The following is a 23,542-nucleotide window of genomic DNA, read 5'->3' as shown; positions in this document are numbered from 1 at the left end:
AGTAGCTGGGACTACAGGCGCCCGCCACCACGCCCGGCTAATTTTTTTTGTATTTTTAGTAGAGACGGGGTTTCACCGTGGTCTCAATCTCCTGACCTCGTGATTCGCCCGCCTCGGCCTCCCAAAGTGCTGGGATTACAAGCGTGAGCCACCGCGCCCGGCCTGTTGACTATTTTTATAATGAGAAGGTGCTGGACTTTATTGAGATGTGTCTGCTGAGATTTTCTTAAAAGAATGGGAAAAGTTCCTGAGAACTGACTCCATGTGAGCCTGCGCTTCTTATCCCTCAACCAGGCCTCAGGACTAAGTCTCTACTCTGCTGAGAAGACAGCATGCTTTTCCAGATTAGATAATGCTACATTTGATGACTGTTAGGTAACACAAAAGAGTTAACTAAATAAATTTAACAATTCAGGATACCAAACCCAGGAGGCTACAAAATCAACCAGAGACCACATCTGATTTGTTCTCCATTTCATCTTCAGTGCTTTGCGTTTAGCCACAGAGTGGACACTTTGTACTTGCTAAATGAATAAACACTCTTTCACACTTCCTTTTCAATCTCCATTCTCTTCACCACATAAGAAGGAACAATAATTTTAAAAAATCAGTTTATCAAATATTAACAATACAGCCAAGGAATAAAATTATGTATGTATCACAGCTCTGCTAACCTAGAAATTGAGATGATTCTCATCCCTTCTACACCTTATTCAAAGGCACATAAGACCAAACTGATCTCGTTAGGGAGACACACTTCATTTACTAGTGCCACGTTTGAGCAAAACTTCACTGTCACCAACATCCAGTCAAGAGAGCCATGCTTTCAACAGTCACTAAAGGGAAGAAGGAGGAAATGCTTGGTGAACAAGCCATCAACTGATAAGAGATAAGACAGACAAAAATACCAAGAAAGAAATACCACCACCCACAAAGCATTTTAGACAAAGCAGTGGGGTGGGGCCTGACTTGTGTTCTGAATGCCTCTGGATAGTTATGGGAGGAAAGCTGAGCTCAGGTGAAATATGAAACATGTTTACTATTTTACTCTTTTCTCTGGAGATCATCCTCTCCTGAGTAAAAGACACAGAAACAGAATAGAGGGCAGCTGTGATATCTCTAGAGTAACACTCTGCCAAGGCTTCATACTTCACCCCATCCCTGAAGAAATCAAATCAGAGACCCCTTCATGACATGTACTCTGCTATTAAGTGGCTCTCAAGTTAAGTAAGGCAAATCAGTAAATACTAATTCCAATTCTAAGGTCTTAAATTTACAGAAAAGAATATCCACACGTGCATTGGGTACTCTCCTAAAAAGTGGGGGTGATGTCCCTCTGGGGAGAATGGTCATTTAACTGTTTAAAACATTTAAAGATACAGGCTGGGCGTGGTGACTCAAACCTGTAATCCCAGCACTTTGGGAGGCTAAGGAAGGAGGCTTGCTTTTCAGTCCAGAAGTTCAAGGCCAGCCTGGACAACATGGCAAGACCCTGTCTCTACAAAAAAATAAAAAAATTATCCAGGGCCAGGCACAGTGGCTCACGCCTGTAACCCCAGCACTTTGGGAGGCCAAAGGGGGTGAATTACTTGAGGTCAGGAGTTCCAGACCAGCCTGGCCAACACGGTAAAACCCCATCTCTATTAAAAATACAAAAATTAGGCCGGGCGCAGTGGCTCACGCCTGTAATCCCGGCATTTTGGGAGGCCGAGGCGGGCTGATCACCTGAGGTCGGGAGTTCAAGACCAGCCTGACCAACATGGAGAAACCCCTTCTTTACTAAAAATACAAAAATTAGCCGGGCGTGGTGGTATGCGCCTGTGATCCCAACTACTAAGGAGGCTGAGGCAGGAGAATTGCTTGAACTCGGGAAGTGGAGAATGCAGTGAGCCGAGACTGCACTGCACTCCAGCCTGTGCAACAGGGAGAGACTCCATCTCAAAAAAAAAAAAAAAAAAAAGACAAGAAAAAGCCTGGGCACAGTGGCTCATGCCTGTAATCCCAGCACTTTGGGAGGCCAAGGTAGGCAGATCACGAGGTCAGGAGTTCGAGACTAGCCTGACCAACATGGTGAAACCCCGTCTCCACTAAAAATACAAAAATTAGCCAGGTGTGTTGGCGCGCGCCTGTAATCCCAGCTACTCAGGAAGCTGAGGCAGGAGAATCGCTTGAACCCAGGAGGCGGAGGTTGCAGTGAGCAGAGATTGCACTGCTGCACTCCAGCCTGGGCAACAGAATAAGACTCCATCTTGGGGGGAAAAAAAAAGTTTGCCTGTGTTATAAAAACAAAATTATCCTGGAACTTGGTACTGAAATTCTTAAAACTTCAAATACTGAATTCTGTGGAATTTGGTAGAACTTACTTTAAAAATATGAAATCTGTAGTTACAGATGTACATATAAGACATATCTATATAAGAACATACAGCAAACTGTTATCAGTGGTTATTTCTGCAGAGCAGAAAGAAGCTAACAGGAAGGGAACAGGAAAAGGAGGGATATGAGACGGGAAGAAAGGGCAGGAGCACTTGCTTCTTTAACTTTTTTTGGCAGAGATTTCTCCCCCATTATTCTAAAAAAAAAGTTAACATTCCATGAGTTGTATACATTATTTTATTTTTAATATGAAATCAAACATCTACCTGCTTCTTTCTGATATTAAAAAAACCTGGCCGGGAGCGGTGGCTCACGCTTGTAATCCCAGCACTTTGGGAGGCCGAGGCGGGCGGATCACGAGGTCAGGAGATGGAGACCACGGTGAAACCCCGTCTCTACTAAAAATACAAAAAATTAGCCGGGCGTGGTGGCGGGCGCCTGTAGTCCCAGCTACTCGGAGAGGCTGAGGCAGGAGAATGGCGTGAACCTGGGAGGCGGAGCTTGCAGTGAGCCGAGATTGCGCCACTGCACTCCAGCCTGGGCGACAGAGCAGACTCCATCTCAAAAAAAAAAAAAACCAAAAAAAAAAAAACCTGGCTGGGCGCAGTGGATCACACCTGTAATCTCAGCACTTTGGGAGGCCGAGGCAGGCGGATCACCTGAGGTTGGGAGTTCGAGACCAGCCTGACCAATGTGGAGAAACCTCGTCTCTACTAAAAATACAAAATTCGCTAGGCGTGGTGGCGCACGCCTGTAATCCCAGCTACTCAGGAGGCTGAGGCAGGAGACTCGCTTGAACCTAGGAGGCAGAGGTTGCAGTGAGCCAAGATCGTGCCACTGCACTCCAGCATGAGCAACAAGAGTGAAACTCCATCTCAAAATAAATAAATAAATAAAAATAACCTAAATAAATAGAACTGTATTTTTAATTATTTAGAGTCCATGTCCATTTTGGAAATCTTCTCACAGTAAAGCTACTTTGCCTTTTTATGACTTTAAAGAAGTTTAAAAGGGCCTGTCTTATAGCTGCGCGAGCAGGCGTGCGTGTGTGTGTATGTGTGTGTGTCAGGGTCTCACTCTGTTGTTTCAGACTGGAGTGCAGTGGCTCGATTATAGCTCACTGCAGCCTCAACCTCCCTGGCTGGCTGAACCGATCCTCCCACCTCAGCCTCCTGAGTAGCTGGGACTATCGGCACGTGCCACTACAGCTGGCTAACTTTTCGTATTTTTTTGTAGAGACAGGGTCTCGCCATGTTGCCCAAGCTGGTTTCAAACTCCTGGGCTCAAGCAATCCTCCCTCCCCAGCCTTCCAAAGTGCTGGGATTACAGGCATGAGCCAATGTGCCCAGCCTGTTTATTATAGAAGTATTGATTCAAACATACACAAAAGTAGAAAGAACAGTATAGGGAACCCAAGTGTTTCCGTCATCCAGCTTCAAACATTATCAATACTCTGCAGGCAGACTGTATTCTTGGTCAAAATCCTAACAAGTGTGGATAGATAAAGCCAGTTTCTGCAGCTCCTTTCCTGTATTTTAACCTCCTTAAAAAAGACTTTCTTTATTTAAAAAAAGAGACATGCAGCCGTGAACAGTGGCTCACACCTGTAATCCCAGCACTTTGGGAGGTTGAGGGGGTAGGACTCCTTGAGCCCAGGATTTCCAACCAGCCTGGGCAACACAGTGAGACCCTGTCTACAAAAGATTTAAAAAAATAATAAATTAGCTAGGCATGATGGTGAGCTCCTGTAGTCCCAGCTACTTGGGAGGCTGAGGTAGGAGGATGGCTTGGGCCCAGGTCCAGGCTGCAGTGAGCAATGACTGTTCCACTGCACAACAGCCTGAGTTATATGCTTTTCCACGTGTGTGCTCTGCAAATACATCTAAAAAGAGAATCAATTACAGCAAATAACATTCTGATTCCAACTCAAACACATCTAAAGTAAACTCCAAAGTACAACCTTAAACTCTCCCCCAATTACAGGACATGAAGTAGTCCAAAATGTCATTCCCAGTGGAGGCTGTTCCATCAACTTGTTTTTAGACATGAGAATACTTCATAACCACTGAGAAAAGTATCACGAGAGGGGAGAAAATACATAGTAAACTATTTTTTTTCATTAGCAACCCCAAAAAGCTACAGCTTCTAACTCTATGGTGTCCAAAAATCCACTGTAAAAAAAGTGAGCTCGCTTCAACTGGTTGTTTAGCATCTGGGGAACCAGTGGAACCAGCCTGGCAAATTTCACCACCACCACCAACAAAAATCAGCAAAAACACTCCTGTGTGTTCAGAAACTGGAGGGTTAAGGGATGCCAGTAAAGTCCATGCCCTCAGGAAAAACAATATTTTGTCCTTAGCTCTTGTCAAGATAACTGCCAAGACAAAACACCCAATTCTGTGTATTGTTTTCTCCAGATTAAAAAACTAACTAGCTGGGCGCAGTGGCTCATACCTGTAATCCCAGCACTTTCAGAGGCCGAGGCAGGTGCATCACCTGAGGCCAGGAGTTTGAGACCAGCCTGGCCAACATGGTGAAACCCCATCTCTACTAAAAATAGAAAAATTAGCTGGGCGTGGTGGCGGGCACCTGTAGTCCCAGCTACTTGGGAGGCTGAGGCAGGAGAATCGCTTGAACCTGGGAGGTGGAGCTTGCAATGAGCTGAGAATGCGCCACTGCACTCCAGCCTGGGTGACAGATAGAGCGAGACTCCATCTCAAAAAATAAAAAAACTCATGTTGGACACATGGATTACTTTTCTAAGTAGCCATTAAGAAGTTTCTCTCCTGGGCACAGTGGTTTGTGTCTATGGTCCCATGTACTATGGAAGCTGAGACGGGAGTATCGCTTGAGCCCAGGAGTTCAAGGCTGCAGTAAGCTACCACTGTGTCGTTGCACTCCAGCCTGGGGGACACAGCAAGACGGGTCTATCCTTAAAAACAAAACAGTTTCCCCAAAAATAACCTCTGAAGTACTTTAAAGTACAGCAATTAAGGAATGGCAAGCCTGGCACAACACTGCCAGTGTAACAAACACTGGACCAGCTCTTATCCATGGAGGTTCAATTCCAAGCCCTCCAAAATGTCCAAAATGTCAATCTCTGTTCTTCCTTTTCTAGTCTAGTATTTCTTTGGATGATAAAAAAGCACACTGAGTCATCTGTTTCTCAGAAAATTCATACTAAACTGCACAGAAAAAAAAAAATGATGCTGACCTTTTTTCTGTCACCTTTAATGCAAGAAAAAGGGTAACTTTTTTTTTTTTTTTTTTTTTTTTTTTTTTTTTTTTTTTGAGACAGAGTCTCACACTGTTGCCCAGGCTGGAGTACAGTGGCACATGATCTCGGCTCACTACAACCTTCACCTCTTGGGTTCAAGTGATTCTCCTGCCTCAGCCTCCTGAGTAGCTGGGATTACAGCTCCGAAAGCCCCCAGATGCCCCGTATTCTGTGAGTGGGTGCAGGGAATATGGGCTCACATCTATCCAGCAGGGAGCCCATCCTACCTCTTCTTGACTTACCTCCTTTCAAGCCCTAGTATCAGTTAACAAATAACAAAAGAAGCTGCTCTGGCCTCCTGTTTGACTACTACTAATTGCTTTCTTCCCTCTTTCTTCTCCCCACAAAGTATCAATACCCCTGGAATTGGGTGGAACTGATCTCGCTGCACTTGTAGGTAAGAAGCTGAAAAACATAACCGCTGCCAAACAAGTGTTCAGGCTCCCTAAATGAGAGAAATTTACCAAAACTAAGGTTCCTACTGAATAAACCACAGACTCTTATTTGGGGCATGTGTTTTTACCTCTATTTTTTCATCAGTAAAATGATTATTTGGAACAACTGTATTGCTGACAAAAAAACTTAAAAATTATACACGAATAGAGTGGGACATTCCTTTTTTTTTTTTTTTACTACTTCAGCCATGTCCTAAAAAATGGAATTAGGTGGTAAAGAAACTTTGCTTTTAAAGGAGAATCACCCCCACCCACACATACACATACACTGTGACTCTGAAATTAACTGCAGAAGAAATTATTTAAGATTCTTATTATAGGCAGGGCGCAGTGGCTCACGCCTGTAATCCCAGCACTTTGGGAGGCCAAGGCGGGTGGATCACCTGAGGTCAGGAGTTCAAGACCAGCCTGACCAATATGATGAAACCCCCGTCTCTACTAAAAACACAAAAAAATTTAGCCAGGCGTGGTGGCATGCGAATGTAATCCCAGCTACTCGGGAGGCTGAGGCAGGAGAATTGCTTGAACCCAGGACGTGAGGCTGCAGTGAGCTGAGATCGCACCACTGCGCTCCAGCCTGGCCAACAAGAGTAAAACTCTATCTCAAAAATAAATAAATAAATAAATATTCATTATAATCTACTCCTTTTTTACAACAAGCCAATCTGCCTGAAAATAGGTATCAACTGTCCAGGGACTTGGCCACTTACCTTCTTATCACTTGCATCTGAGACAATCCAAATTCAGGTAGTACCAACCTTACTTGGAAATGAGAGGTTCCAGAGCAAGTTGGAGCTCGGCTACAGAATCCTACTGGGGTGAGGGACACTGTGCTGCTGGCTTCTTTCCATCAGAGCCAGCAAGAGATCATATTTCCTTCCCCCCTTTCAGCGAGTGAATTAGTTTCTGCTCATATCATATGGCAAATTCCACTCCTTCCATCATTTACTTTTTAAAGGAACAGGACTACATTACTTTTCAGTAACTTAGAGAGGTGGAGAAAATTCAATGAGAAATGTATTTTCCATGGGTTCCAAAATACAGCAGGCAGAGGGGCACTGCTTATCTCAAGGATGATTTCCACACAGGAACTGGAATTTTTCCTCTTCTTTGTTGTTGTTGTTTGTCGTTTCTGAGACAGAGTCTGGCTTTGTTGCCCAGGCTGGAATGCAGTAGCTCAATCTTACTGCAGAGGTGACTGCAACCTCTGCATCTTGGGCTCAAGCAATCCTCCCACCTCAGCCTCCTGAGTAGCTGGGACTACAGGTACACCACCATGCTTGGTTTTTTTTTTTTTTTTTTTTCTTTTCTTGAGAAGGAGTCTTACTCTGTACCCCAGGCTAGAGTGCGGTGGTGCAATCTCAGCTCACTGCAACCTTGGTCTCCCAGGTTCAAGCAATTCCCCTACATCAGCCTCCCGAGTAGCTGGGATTACAGGTGCATCACCATGCCTGGCTAATCTTTGTATTTTTAGTAGAGACGGGGTCTCACCATGTTGGCCAAGCTGGTCTCAAACTCCTGACCTCAAATGATCCGCCTGCCTCAGCCTCCCAAAGTGTTGGGATTACAGGTGTGAGCCACCACATCTGGACCATTTCACAATTTTAAAAATAATTTTTAGGGGGTGGGGAGCAAGGGGAGGGAGAGCATTAGATTAGGACAAATAGCTAATGCATGCGGGGCTTAATACCAAGATGACGGGTTGATATGTACAGCAAACCACCATGGCACATGTATACCTACGTAACAAACCTGCACTTTCTGCACATGTATCCTAGAACTTAAAATTTAAAAAATAAATAATTTTTGCTTTCTCATTAAAGCAGATTTCACAATTGCTATACTTTACAGTTATTTGGTAAGACTGGAGTTTATGCTTCAAAAATATGGCCCAACAAGTACCAAGAGCGTTCTTCTGTCCATCTTATCAAGATTTACTGAACACTTACTGTGCCATGCATGCAGTGTGCACTAGATGCAGCAAAAAAAAAAAAAAGTTTCCTGTCTTGTACCTAACTGTAAGTAGAAAATTATTTTTTAATCTTTTCAGGCTCATACTGTGACTTTGGAGGTTTTTGTTTGTATTGGTTAACAGTGTAAAAAGGTACCAGAGTAAAGTCAAAAAGATCACTAGTAAGATCTTTTCCAAGTTGCTTCTCTTTGAACTAAAGTTTTCTTATGTGCTCATAACAAGGATGATACTTTAGTTAATGATAAGGTTTCATACTGGTTCATTAATTGTGACAAATGTACCATACTAATGTAAGATGTTATTTACAGTGGAAACTGGGCATGGGGTACATAGGAACTGTTACGGGTCCAGTTGTGACCCATCTACCCATCCAAATCATATATGGGAAGTCCTAACCCCTAGTACCTCAGAATGTAAACTCATTTGGAGTTAAGGGTCTTTACTGAGGTATATGATGCTTATAAAAAGGGGAAATTTGGAACCTGATATGCGGAGACACAGGGAAGCCAAGGAGAGGGGCCTGGGACAGATCCTTCTGTCACGGCTCTCTAGAAGAACCAATCCTGCCGACACCCTGATTTTGAATTTCTAGCCTCCAGAGCTGTGAGACAATAAAACTGCTATTGTTGAAGCCTCCATTTGTGGTACTTTATTACAGCAGCCCTAGCAAATATAAACTCTGTATATCTTCAGTTTTCAATAAATCTTCAATTATTCTCAAATAGATATTTAAAAAAAGAAGATAAGGGTAATGTTACCCATAATTCACAGTTAAGACCAAAAGAGATAGATAACTAGCAAATCTGTGCATAATCTCAACACACAGTAAGCAACTGAGACTAAATCCACGTTCCATTCTGGGCTGTTCATATGTCCGTCATACAGTGTTACTTCAAGAGGAGCACTAAGGTGGGTGTTAGGTGAGGAAATACACTAAAGCAAATTATTAATCTAAAATGCCCAGTCCTAAATGGACAAGTCACTTTGTAATACTGGGCCAGGTTCGGCAGTAAGTAGAGGCTTTGGTAGCAAAAACGAACTGGGTTCAATCTTGGCTGTGCCACCCATTCCTGGACAAAATACTTAACTCTCTCCATCTTCCAAATGTGACCTACACCTTACAGGACTGCCATGAGAATTAAGGAAGTACATACAAACTGCCTGACACACAAGTGAGTAAACACCTTAAACTATGTTTAGCCACAGAACCAGAGTGGTTGGAGGGAGATATTTAGGAACTTCCCTGGGAGTAAACAGATTTCATAACTGATTCTATTTTCTTGCTATTTATTAAAACCTGCCTACAAGGAGAATGGCGTGAACCCGGGAGGCAGAGCTTGCAGTGAGCTGAGATTGCACCACCGCACTCCAGCCTGGGCGACAGAGCAAGACTTCGTCTCAAAAAAACAAACAAACAAACAAAAAAACCAAATCTGCCTACAAGTAAGAAGTGATCAGGTATCTTCCTACACAGCAATAAAGCATTTTATATCTTTACTGGCTAAATTAGCATGTGTCACACTGAAGAGGTGTGCTAGAAGGAAAGGTCGTATTATCAAGAAAGACCTAAGTCAAAAGGTCACATTGACCTTTGGAAGACAAATCTCTTCGACACTGGATGTTGGCAGGGAAAATCAACAGCAAGCTAAAAGTTCATTTAGAACTTTTTCATCACAACATCCCCAATGTAAGCAACTTGAGATACTCGTCGGAGAATTCAGTCAATGGGTGTCTATTAAGCTCAGGATCATCTATGCAATTAATCACTGGGGAAACAAAACGAACAGTACAGCTGGCGGCTTAAAAAAATCTTCCAATTCACCCCAGAGGCTCCTCTCCTATGTCTCTCAGGGACGGTAATAGTAATTTTAGTCCCCATTTTAAATGAGTATGTTACCATTGGGGAATATTTTCTTCTCAATTCTTAAAAGAAATTCTCAGCTTTCCTAACTTAATAAAGGCACTATAATCTATAATAACTAGCAATCTGCAGTTTCCTTCCAGCTCTCATTATGACAAATCTTTTCTAAGCTAAATTAAGCAGCCAATCATGACACTTAAAACTATTTTTAAAAATGGAATTATTGTCCAGGTGCAGTAGCTCACCCCTGAAATCCTAGCACTTTGAGAGGCCAAGGCGGGTGGATCACTTGAGCCCAGGAGTTTGAGACCAGCCTGGGCAACATAGTAAGACCTCATTTCTACAAGAAATACAAAAATTAACTGGGCATGGTGGCTTGTGCCTATGGTCTCAGCTACTCAGGAGGCCGAAGCAGGAGGATCACCTGCGCCTGGGAGGTCAAGGTTGCAGTGAGCCGTGATCAAGCCACTGCACTCCAGCCTCGGTGATGGAGCCTCCAAAAAAGTAAATAAAATAGGCCGGGCGCGGTGGCTCACGCCTGTAATCCCAACACTTTGGGAGGCCGAGGTGGGCGGATCACGAGGTCAGCAGATAGAGACCATCCTGGCTAACACAGTGAAACCCCATCCCTACTGAAAATACAAAAAAATAAATAAAAATAAAAAATTAGCTGGCCCTGGTGGCGGGCACCTGTGGTCCCAGCTACTTGGGAGGCTGAGGCAGGAGAATGGCGTGAACCCGGGAGGTGGAGCTTGCAGTGGGCCAAGATTGCGCCACTGCACTCCAGCCTGGGAGACACAGCAAGACTCCACCTCAAAAAAAAAAAAAAAATAATAATAATAATAAATAAAATAAAATAGAAGTATTACTATTAAAGCCTTGGGCTAAACACTGATAAATACTGTAATCACCTACAGAACTTTAAAAAAATGTCCATCCATCAAGATTCTAATTGAAGAAACTGAGAATGGGATTCAGAGCCAGTGGGCCATGGACATTCTTTGCAGATCACCCCCATACTGATATACAGACATCCACTGTTTACAAAGAGTTCTACATAAAGCCAGGATAGAACTATAGTAGGAGAAATAAGCTGTTTGACAGCTTTTACAGACAATGGTCTTTTTAAGATCAAATCATCTTCCCAAAGATGATCACATGGAGGTTTAGAGGAGGAAAAAAACGTGTGTGTTAGATTTATTTTTTGTTTTATATTACTATATCACTGTTTTGTATTATGTTTGGAATGTGGCAGGCCATTATTCAATAACTTAATCATACTAGTTTATCTGTTCCTTCAGAAGTATGAACTCTTAGAACTGTACCATCCAATACATATGGAGACTCAGCACGTGAAATGTGGTTGATCTGAACTGGGATGAGCTAGAGGTATAAAATAAACATGGGATTTCTAAGGCTTGGTATAAACGGAAAGTAAAATATCTCACTATTCTTTATATCAGTTATATGTTGAAATGAGAATGTATTGATTTATTGAACTATATAAAACATATCGTTCAAATTTATTTCACCTGTTTTTTTAAATGTGACTACTAAAAAATATTAAATGACATGTGGCTCACATTCTTCTTTTGAGCAGCACTGTCCTTGGGAACAACGATGATTATATCTTTTCAAATTGAGAACCCAATCTAGTACTGTCCAGTCACTTTTAGATTTGTCATTTACTTTTGCCATTTCTAGTCTCTACCCACTAAGCCTTTCCTGTTGCAGTAACTCTCCACATGAGTTTGGGGGAGCAGGTGGAGATGTCTTAAATACAAACACAACTCTACATAAGAGACCAAAAATGATTTAAAGATCTACTACCATTTTGGATCATACTAATCATCTAAGTTTACAAAAGAAATCAAGGAGAACCCGACCTGTTGCTTCTACTTAAAATTATTTAAAATACTACTCGAAGCTATCTAGAGACGCCGACCCCACCTCAGGTAGATCCACATACTCAACCAGAACTTAGTCCAGATACATGTCATCAGTGTAGCTCTTCTCTCTGGGATTTCCTTCTGGAATAGCATATGAACTGCTTACAGAAATGGCTCTAATTTTTTATTTTTTTTTTTACTTTTTTTGAGATGGAGTCTCGCTCTGTCGCCCAGCCTGGAGCGCAATGGCGCGATCTCAGCTCACTGCAAGCTCCGCCTCCCGGGTTCATGCCATTCTCCTGCCTCAGCCTCCCGAGTAGCTGGGGCTACAGGCGCCCGCCACCACGCCTGGCTAATTTTTTTGTATTTTTAGTAGAGATGGGGTTTCACCGTGTTAGCCAGGATGGTCTCAATCTCCTGACCTCATGATCCGCCCGCCTTGGCCTCCCAAAGTGCTGGGATTACAGCGGGAGCCACCACACCCGGCCCCCAATTTTAATTAAAACACGTATATATCCAAGTAATATAAGCATGAAAAGGGACTGCTTCCCAAAATATTAACAATGAGTACAGATGTCAAGTTTACAGACAACCTTCTTCAAACAAATACTGTTTCATAAGAACCTAGAACTTCCATTAACGAATCGTCTGGATAATCAATTCTTTTTCTTTTCTTTTTTTTTGAGACAGGGTCTTGCTGTCACCCAGGCTAGAGTGCAGTGGCATGAACATGGTTCACTGCAGTCTCCAACTACTGAGGCTCAAGCTATCCTCCTGCCTCAGCCTCACAAGTAGCTGGGACCACAGGTGTGTATCACCAGGCCTGGTTAAATTTTTTTATTTTTTATAGAGACAGGATCTCACCATGTTGCATAGGCTGGTCTCGAAATAATCAATTCTTAACATAAGATTGGTTTTACAAATTAGTGAAGTTATTAGTTTCTTTTACCACTATGCTTTTACCTTATTTGAACAATGATTCAACTTGTACTGGATCCCAGATACTACCCCAAAAGAACACCCGCAGCACCACTGGCTTCTTCACTTTACAAGTCAGGATACACTTCTGAAATGAGAGAAAATAAGTAGTGATAAAATGGCTACCCAAATGCAGATTCTGTTACTGATGCTCAAAATCTATAAACACAAACCCTACTTTAGCCCTCAGCCTTACTCCAAAAGCACCCAAGCTTTTCTCTCAAAGTATGAGATGGTCTGCCTCTGTCTGACAGGTTTTCCATTCATCTAACCTCCTACAGTATGGAAAGCAAAAGCCTTCCTTACTGTAACCTGATACTTTCACTGGCAATATTTCAGGTGCCAAGGTTTTCATTATGCAAGACTAATTCACAAGCTCCACAAAACTCAACCTGGTTAACCTGACAAAAAACAGATGTTTAAAACAAGAAAGCAATGAACAGAGGTATACTAAAATGAATTTAACAAACGCATTTCAAGGTCAAATAACTCCCCGTACCCACCCACAAAAGCACAAAAATTCCCTTCTGCTCCAGTTGTCTATTCCCAGATCTATGAACGTGGTCATACATCAAAGCTGTGTCCAGCATTTTCCAATACAAACAGGAAAACCAAGTTCCAAGACCAGCAAGCTCATGTAACTAATTAAATGTCCTCACTCCTGGCTTATCAAAGCTTTGTTGTTATTCATATTACAGGGGCAGTGGCTCACGCCTATAATCCCAGCACTTTGGGAGGCCAAGGCGGGCGGATCACGAGGTCAGGAGATCGAGACCATCCTGGCTAACATGGTGGAATCCCGTCTCTACTAAAAATACAAAAACAAAATTAGCCAGGCGTGGTGGCAGGCACCTGTAGTCTCAGCTACTCGGGAGGCTGAGGTGGGAGAGTGGTGTGAACCCGGGAGGTGGAGCTTGTGGTGAGCTGAGATCGCACCACTGCACTCCAGCCAGGAGGACAGAGTGAGACTCTGCCTCAAGAAAAAAAAAAATTACTAACAGGATAATACTGTTTTATCCAGATGAGGCTTAGTATTCAGATCCTTTACCAAATAACAATGTCGATATGTATTTCTTTATTAATATAAGTACAAATATAGCACTTTTAAAAACTCACTCAAAATACTTTTGCATGTCTTCTCGCTACGTATTCTTCTAATTCAGCCTAGGTTACATCAGCCAAAACTTCTTCCCCTGATTCCTCACTCCAGAGGCACAGGGGGCTCACATCAGTCAGCTGTCTAGCTAGTGAGGGAAATGCCATGTCTGCTACAGGACTGCAAACTGCTCTTACGCTGTAACATGCTGAATTTAAAAAACAACCTATTCCAAGCCTGGCGTGGCAGCTCACGCCTGTAATCCTGGCACTTTGGGAGGCCGAGGCGGGTGGATCACGAGGTCCAGAGTTCGAGACCAGTCTGGACAACATGGCGAAACCACGTCTCTACTAAAAATACAAAAATTAGCTGGGCGTGGTGGCACATGACTGTAATCCCAGCTACTCGGGAGGCTGAGGCAGGAGAATCCCTTGAACTCGGGAAGCAGAGGTTGCAGTGTGCCGAGATCGTGCCATTGCACTCCAGCGTGGGTGACAGAGCGAGACTCTGTCTCAAAACAAAAAAAAACCACAATCTATTCCAATACATCCATCTTTCCCTCTAATTCTAACCAGATGGCAAAAGTACACACACATAAATCTCCCATTTTATTACCCCATCATATTTCCTTCCTATTAATTAACCTCTTCTTGGATATTGGCAAGAATTTTATCATTCCAGCAAGTCTTCAATTCCCCATTGTTGCGATGAGTGAAGAAGCAAATCTGAGGCTCTGGCCTTTAGTTACTCTGTGACAGCGAAGAGACCCCTGAAACCCTGAGTCACCCCTGCCACCACAGTTGCCCTCCTCCTGCCTAGCCTGTCTTGCATGTCATCTGGCCAGCCACAGGCATACTTGTCAGCTTCTATCTCCTGAACCTCCTTTGGCCAAACAGCAGTGTATTAGCAAGGAGACTCCACAATAGACCCTCTTCCCTTCTACACATTACTAATTGTCCACTTATTCAACAAATAATTTATTAAGTACTGACTACATGCCAGGCACTATTCTAGACACTGGAGGTTCAATAATTTAAAAGTCCCTTCATGCCTGGAACTGACATTCTAGGGAGGAGATGGGGGCACATGGAGGAGTAAAAGTTACACAATTTTATATCATGCATTAAGGGAAGGCCTCTCTAATGAGACAGCTGAGCAGAGACGGAAGAAAAAGAGTATGCTGGGCCTTATCTGAGGAAACAGCAAATGCAAAGACCCTGGGGAGGAAACATGCTTGACCGAGGAAGAGGCAAAAATAAGAATGTCTGCAATGTTGGCCGAGTGCGGTGGCTCACACCTGTAATCCCACCACTTTGGAAGGCCGATGCGGGCAGATCACCTGAGGTCGGGAGTTCAAGACCAGCCTGACCAACGTGGAGAAACCCTGTCTTTACTAAAAACACAAAAAATTAGCCAGGCGAGGTGGCTGGTGCCTGTAATCCCAGCTACTCGGGAGGCTGTAGCAGGAGAATCACTTGAACCTGGGAGGCAGAGGTTGTGGTGAGCTGAGATCGCACCACTGCACTCCAGCCTGGGTAACAATAGCGAAACTCTTGTCTCAAAAAAAAAGAATGTCTGCAATGCAAAAAGTTACCAATGAGCTGTTGGCAGATCAGGTCAGAAACATGGCTGAATGGACAGGGCCTTGCAATCATCGTAAGGACTTTGGTTTTCCCCTGGGTAATGAAGGTAGCCACTGAGTGTTTAGAGCATAAAATAGGAGCGTAATTATGTTTCAAAATACCACAAACTGCAATGACATGCTCGCTGCTGAGTGGAGAACAGATTTTAATGGGCCGAATAGAAGAAATTAGTAGATAATGCCCAAAATAATCCAGGCAGGGCTGGGAACAGTGGCTCATGCCTGTAATCCCAGCACTTTGGAAGGCCAAGGGGGGCGGATCACGAGATCAGGAGATAGAGACCATCCTGGCTAACACCATGAAACCCCATCTCTATTAAAAATACAAAAAATTAGCCAGGCGTGGTGGCGGGCGCCTGTAGTCCCAGCTACTCAGGAGGCTGAGGCAGGAGAATGGCGTGAACCCGGGAGGCGGAGGTTGCAGTGAGCCAAGATTGCGCCACTGCACTCCAGCCTGGGTGACAGAGCGAGACTCCATCTCAAAAAAAAAAATAATAATAATAATCCAGGCAGGCCGGGTGTGGTGGCTCACACCTATAATCCCAACATTATGGGAGGCTGAGGCAAGAGAACTGCTTGAGCCCAAGAGACAGAGGCTGCAATGAGCCATGTTCACGCTACTGCACTCCAGCCTAGGTGACAGAGCACGACCTTGTCTCAAAAAAGAATAAAATAATAATAATGATCCAGATAAAGGACAACAGTGCCTTATACCAGAGTGTCACTCAGAACGCTCCCATGTTCCACACATTGTAGACCTTAAACAACGATACAGTTTCCAAATCCAAACAAAGGGTAAACACTAACATTCTAGGACCATACCATTTGTATCTCCTATGGTAAACAAGACTGACTGAATTTTTTTTTCCTTATCTCACCTCAAGTACCCCTGGCAATCTTTCTTTTTTTTTTTTTTTTTTTTTTTTGAGACAGGAGTCTCACTCCCTCGCCCAGGCTGGAGTGCAATGGTGCGATCTCGGCTCACTGCAACCTTCATCTCCTGGGATCAAGCAATTCTCCTGCCTCAGCCTCCCTAGTAGCTGGGATTACAGGCATGCACAACCACACCTAGCTATTTTTTTTTTGTATTTTTAGTAGAGACACGGTTTCACCATGTTACCCAGGCTGGTGTCGAGCTCCTGACCTCAAATGATCCGCCCACCTCAGCCTCTCAAAGTGCTGGGATTACAGGCATGAGCCACCGCGCCCAGCCTGGCATCTTTTTTTTAATTAGAGACAGGGTCTCACTATGTTGCCCAGGCTGGTCTCGAACACCTGCCCTCAAATGATCCGCCAGCCTCAGCCTCCCAAAGTGCTGGGATTACAGTGTGAGCCACAGTACTTGGCCCCTGGCAATCTTTTATTGAGAACTACAGAACATAAGGAAACACTTTGCCCACTCTTGTGAACCTGAGGTCAAAGACAGTCCTTTAAACCACCAAGTGTAACAAGCTTATGTAATACTTGAGGACTAATGTGTTCTTGTTTCAAAAGCATGATGATAGCAATTAAAAGTAAAAAAAAGAAGACAGTGTCAAGTTAACCCAAAGTATCTAATGAATAACAAAATGTAATCTCAGCCATTGCCCACTGGAAAAAAAAAATACTGAGAATAAGATGACAGCTGAGCAAATAAACCTTTAGTTTTTGCCACAGAAAACTGTGCAATGTCTGCTCCAAGTAGTTTTCATGGTATCAGTGGAAACCAAGATTGATCCAAGACTGGTGAAATTACTATAAATGGGTTTGGAGAGAAAACAGATCACTTCCAAATAAGTCATGTATACAGAGCCTTCTGTAATAGGGGATGGCAACTGTGGCACACAGACCAAATCTAGCCCATTGTCTGGTTTTGTACCATCCATGAGCTAAGAATGGTTTCTGTTTTAAAAATTTTTTTTATCAAAAGAATACTTCACTACAGGTAAAAATTATACAATATTCCAACTTCTTTTTTTCCCCCATATTAGCTGCTGGGCTGGGGAAATTCCAATTTACACACCCATAAACAATTTTATAGGAACAGTCACATTCATTTACATATGGCTACTTGCACACTAAGACAAGAGATCTGAGTAGCTGCAAGAGGGACTGCCTTCAGTGGTCTCACTGCTTTGCTCTGCTACAAATTGCAGTGACACAGTTATAACTCAACAGCATTTCACATACCATGCATAGGCAGTATCACATTTTATTATTATTTTTAATTACCAGTGCATATCCATCATATTAAAACGAGAAAAGCAGACGTTGATGTTACCCTTTTAAGGCACAGTGTGAAGTGTACATCATTTTGTTATTGAATTTGATGGCAAATCATTGTGTTTATTATGAAATGACACCACAGATATGCCAAGAATACAATATACATTGGTATTACCAAATTAAGCACTCATCACAATATTCCCAACTTACAGGAAAGCAAATGATGGTAAAAATATGTGTGGAGAAGAAAAGGACTTAGTTGGAAAAATTGGCAAATGTTGTGAAAATGTAAGGTTATTTATCAGCAGTTTCTCTGCAGACTTTTTTTCTTGAGACATGGTCTCCGTCACCTAGGCTGGAGTGCAGTGCTGAGAAAAAGAAGGTGAATATCCTGACTTGCCCTACCACATGGCAGTTCGATGAGTTAGAAGCAGAAAAATTTTATGTTTCTTGAAAAGCTCAGGGCTGAGTATGAAATTTTTCAACAAGAACCACCCTTAACCACTATTACTGTTGGCGGATACCAAACAGCTTTGGAAGTTAGCCTTTGCTGCAGACTTGATGTTTCTTAATGAATTCAATTTAAAATTACAAGGACCTGCCACAGTAGCTCACATCTGTAATCCCAACACCTTGGGAGGCCAAGGTAGGAGGACAGCCTGAGGTCAGAAGTTTGAGACCTGCCTAGTGAACACAGCAAGATCCGTCTCTACAAAACCCCAAAAAAAAAAAAAAAATTAGCCTGACTCAATGGTGTATACCTGTGGTCCCAGCTATTCAGGAGGCTGGGACAAGAGGCTCACTTAAGCCCAGGAGCTTGAAGTTGCAGTGAGCTATGATCTCATCACTGCACTCCAGACTGGCTGACAGAGGGAGACTCTGTCTCAAAGAAATAAAATAAAATTAGAAGTCAAAATAGCACTTCTATGGGAAACACATACTGTGATAAAATAATACTAATGACAATAAATGTTTCAATTTTAAGAAATGTCAAATTACTTTATTCACTTCTCATACTGTCAAAAGTTGAACAAGAAATGATATCTCCATCCCCACACAAATCTGAAGCAGATCTTCTGAGCTCAAACTACAGTTCCAGCATATTTCCAACCTTAATGCATGTGTAACGTAAATCTCCATATTTCAAAATCTGTCTAACAGTGCAGCTAAGGAGCTTCCATCTAATCCTCAATTGGAAGCGATTTATCTGCAATGTTATGGTATGCTAAAAGACAAATATCAAGAATCTAACACACTTCTGTGCCTTCCAAAAGATAAATCTGCTCAATTAAAACCACATGCTCAGGGATTAATGTAAGTATTTGGCAGTACCCATCTGTGTGAAGACATTTTCAGAGATGACACACATAAAATTTCACAACAGATCAGCATTAACAAATAAATATTTGCCATCAATTTTGAAAGGCAATGCTAACTTGGAGCCCCAATTAAGTGAAATTGTACTCCCCGAAAGCAGAATTCCATTCTTATAGACCTGTTACTACAAAAGTTATACTCATTATTTACATTTATAGATATATATATGCATATCTATATATTTTCTTGAGACAGAGTCTCACTCTGTCACTCAGGCTGGCGTGCAGTGGCGCGGTCTTGGCTCAGTGCAACCCCTGTCCTCTGGGTTCAAGAGATTCTCGTGCCTCAGCCTCCCAAGTAGCTGGGATTACAAGCTTGCGCCACCACGCCTGGCTAATTTTTTTGTATTTTTAGTAGAGACGGGGTTTCGTCATGTTGGCCAGGCTGGTCTTGAACTGACCTCAGGTGATCTGCCTGCCTCAGCCTCCCAAAGTGCTGGGATTGCAGGTGTGAGGCACTGTGCCTAGCCTGATTATTGTATTTTGAAATAAAAACTTTGTGCAAATTTGTTTTCTCTCTTGTCATGTAAGTACCCACACAGTAGCCTCAACTTTGCCTCTCGGCCAGCAAAGCCTAAAGTATCTGACCCTTTGGAAAGGTTATCAACCCCTTTTCTTCATCATTTGTCTCACAAATGCATTTAGTGCAGATGGCCAATAAGAATAAACCTTGGCCAGGCACAGTGGCTCATGCCTGTAAACATATACTTTGGGAGGCCAAGGCAGGTGGATCACTTGAGGTCAGGAGTTTCAGGCCAGCCTGACCACCATGGTGAAACCCTGTCTCTACTAAAAGCACACAATTAGCGGGGCGTGGTGGCACACGCCTGTAATTCCAGTTGCTTGGGCAGCTGAGGCAGGAGAATTGCTTCAACCTGGGAAGCGGAGGTTGCAGTGAGCCAAGATCGCGCCACTGCACTCCAGCCTGGGCAACAAAAGCAAAACTCCATCTCAAAAATAAATAAATAAAAATAAAAATAAACCCTAATGAATAGTAATTCTCAAAACTGTAAGACTCCCAAATGGTAGGAACTGATATTTTTTAATATTTATGCCCAGCAACTCATAGTAAAGCAAGTCAGTAATTAGTCATCCCAAAGCAATTTCCAAAGCAACTCCTCAATAAATAAGAGCACATCTGGCTCTGAAGCCTATGTTTGACTCCCAACTCCACCAACTACTAGTTCTGAGACCCTGGATAAATTGCTTAATTAAATCTCACTATCTGTGGTCCCTTATCTATAAAACTGTTCCTACTTCACAGTGTTGTTGAACACTGAATAAATTAATATATGTATAAAGTTCTCAGAAAAGTGCTTGGCACAAAGGAGTACTCAATCAATATTGTTAAGTATCAAAATGACAGTGAAAAGACACAACTTCAACAAGCTGGTCTGGGTAGTCATGTGGTCATTAAACAACTACATTCTCATGAGAATTCAGAATTTAGCTTTATGGCAAACGCAGAATGTAAGACACTAATTCCATCTTGAAAACCTGTAAAAAAAGCAGTAGGCTCTGTCAACAACAAACCCAAACCTACGCCTAATTCCAGGTTGAATGAGTCTGCTCCTTAAATAACCCTATCATTCTGTGCCTGAAGTTCTCAATGTACAACACAGAGAGGAATCAAACATGCCAACTGATGCACCTGAACGTCTCTGCCTAGACCAAATGGTTTTTAAACTCATGCTCTCAGGCTGTACAGAGAGGTTGGGGCAAAGTTAACTTTCCCATCTGAGTTATCCCGGCCCAGTAGATCAGACTGAATTGTCAAGAACTCACAATGACTACCTTCCCAGAACTTATCTTTTTATCACATTACAAAACTTGTATAAGGTACCAGCATTTCCTTATCACTTGAGCCTCTATTTCCTTGAAAACCAGTGGTCATGCACTATTATTAAAGTAAACTACTCCTTGAGGGCAGGTATCAGATCAAATTCCTTTTTATATCTCCAATGCCATAACATACAACTGCCCATTTTAACCATTTTTATATGTACAGTTCAGTGACATTAAGAACATTCAGGCCAGGTGCGGTGACTCACGCCCGTAATCTCAGCACTTTGGAAGGCCAAGGTGGGCGGATCACTTGAGTTTAGGAGTTCAAGACCAGCCTGACCAACATGGTAAAACCCCGTCTCTACTAAAAATACAAAAATTAGCTGGGCGTGGTGGCACAGGCCTACAGTCCCAGCTACTCAGTAGGCTGAGGCACGAGAATCGCTTGAGCCCAGGAAGTGGAGGTTGCAGTGAGCTGAGATTGCGCCAATAGCTGGGATTACAGGTGCGCGTCACCAGGCCCAACTAATTTTCTGTATTTTTAGTACAGATTGGGTTTCGCCATGTTAGCCAGGCTGGTCTCGAACTCCCGCCCTCAAGTGATCCGCCCACTTCAGCCTCCCAAAGTGCTGAGATTACAGGCGTGAGCCACTGTGCCCAGCCTCTAAGGCATATTTTTTTAATATGTCTTATAAAGTCAGTCTTAGAAAACATTCCTAAATAATCTCACTATTACATGGCTAAATTGTACTCTACTAGAGAACACAGAGGATGCTAAATCTCTGATTATAAGAATATACCGCCTGTAATCCCAGCACTTTGGGAGACCAAGGCGGGCAGATCACAAGGTCAGGAGATCCAGACCATCCCGGCCAACATGGTGAAACCTGGTCTCTACTAAAAATACAAAAGTTAGCTGGGTGTGGTGGCAGGTGCCTGTAGTGCCAGTTACTTGGGAGGCTGAGGCAGAAGAATCGCTTGAACCGGGGAAGTGGAGGTTGCAGTGAGCTGAGATCACGCCACTGCCCTCCACCCTGGGCGACAGAGCAAATCCTTGTCTCGAAAAAAACAAAAAAAACCTAATTCACTAAGGGCCTATTTGGAAGGAAATGTCAGTCAGTAAAAAATTATTAATTTTAGAGTTGGAAATGTCGATGATATATTCAGAGTCTACCTTCTGTAACTGCCAAATTTTGTAAAAATTTTCATCCAAACTTGATTAATAACCCATTTAACCCAAGGCATTAAACCAGGATAACCAACTTCTCTAGACTGCTTTCGTCTATAAACAAGAGACCAAATTTGATGCCAGAATAACCTGTCACAAATATGATCATGTCATTCCAATTAAAGGTCCTTCCTGCTTACTGAATAAAATTCAATACAAGCACACTGCAATCCTGCTCTACTCGCTCCACCTTCTACCACTGACTCCTATGCTTCTACCCTTAATCAAACTACATTTTTAGAATGAACTTTCCTGTTCCACACCATTAGACATGCTCGTCCCACTGCCTGGAATAGCCTCCTCTCACCAAACCACCACTCCTGTCTCAACCTCCACCACACACACACACACACACACACACACACACACACTCACCACCTGCTTGGCTTATTCGAAATCTTCCAGAAACAGCTCAAATGTAAATTCTTGTAAAACCTTCCCCTAATTCTCCAGAAGGAGTCAGTGAGCATCTCATTCCAGGTTCTACTATTGCCCTTATCATCCTGTATTGTAATTAACTGTCTCTCCCACTAAACATGAAGGTCCCTTAAGAATAGGGACTGTGGGGCTGGGGGCAGTGGCTCACGCCTTGTAATCTCAGCACTTTGGGAAGCTGAGGCAGGCGGATCACGAGGTCAGGAGATGGAGATCATCCTGGCTAACACGGTGAAACCCTGTCTCTACCAAAAATACGAAAAATTAGCCAGGTGTGGTGGCAGGCACCTGTAGTCCCAGCTACTCGGGAGGCCAAGGCAGGAGAATGGCGTGAACCTGGGAGGCAGAGCTTGCAGTGAGCGGAGCTTGCGCCACTGCACTCCAGCCTGGGCGAGAGCGAGACTCCATCTCAAAAAAAAAAAGGAGGGGGGGGACTGTGCTGGCAGGGTGTGGTGGCTTGCGCCTGTATCCCAGCACTTTGGGAGGCCCAGGTGGGCAGCCTGTGGTCTGGAGTTTGAGACCAGCCTGGCTAACATGGTGAAACCCCATCTCTACTAAAAATACAAAAATTAGCCGGGCGTGGTGGTGCATGCCTACAGTCCCAGCTACTCAGGAGAATCATTTGAACACAGGAGAAAAGAGGCTGCAGTGAGCTGAGGATCACGCCACTGCACTCCAGCCTGGGAAACAGAGCAAGACTCTGTCTCCAAAAAAAAAAAGAAAAAAGAAAAAGAATAGGGACTGTGCCTTATATTTATCTTGTATCTCCTCCAACACCTAACGCAATGCCTGGTGGATGGTAGATTTCATTATGTTTGCTCAACAGGTAAGTTTGAGCCCCAAGATAATAAACATCTGAGCAAGCATGGCAACAGTGAAGACACAAGTATAAATCAAGTGAGCCCTCATATACATAAGAATTTACTGAAACTAGCACGACTACAGAGGATACAAAGAAATATAAAAT

At 43.2% G+C, this 23,542-nt stretch overlaps 1 protein-coding gene across 2 annotated transcripts in view; it reads right to left on the bottom strand.

Moving 5' to 3' along the window:
- Nucleotides 1–23,542, bottom strand: part of THRAP3 (thyroid hormone receptor associated protein 3) — a 90,978-nt gene that overhangs the window by 28,372 nt on the left and 39,064 nt on the right. For both annotated transcript variants that reach the window (XM_030823434.1, XM_030823433.1), the window contains one exon: nt 12,791–12,896. The gene's annotated coding sequence lies outside the window, so the exon portion shown is untranslated. The remainder of the gene's footprint in view (nt 1–12,790; nt 12,897–23,542) is intronic.

The sequence above is a fragment of the Nomascus leucogenys genome, chromosome 12 (genome assembly GCF_006542625.1).
Source record: "Nomascus leucogenys isolate Asia chromosome 12, Asia_NLE_v1, whole genome shotgun sequence".
NCBI lineage: Eukaryota > Metazoa > Chordata > Mammalia > Primates > Hylobatidae > Nomascus > Nomascus leucogenys.
Note: the sequence above shows the minus strand (reverse complement) of the source record. Positions and strands in the feature narration are given on the sequence as shown.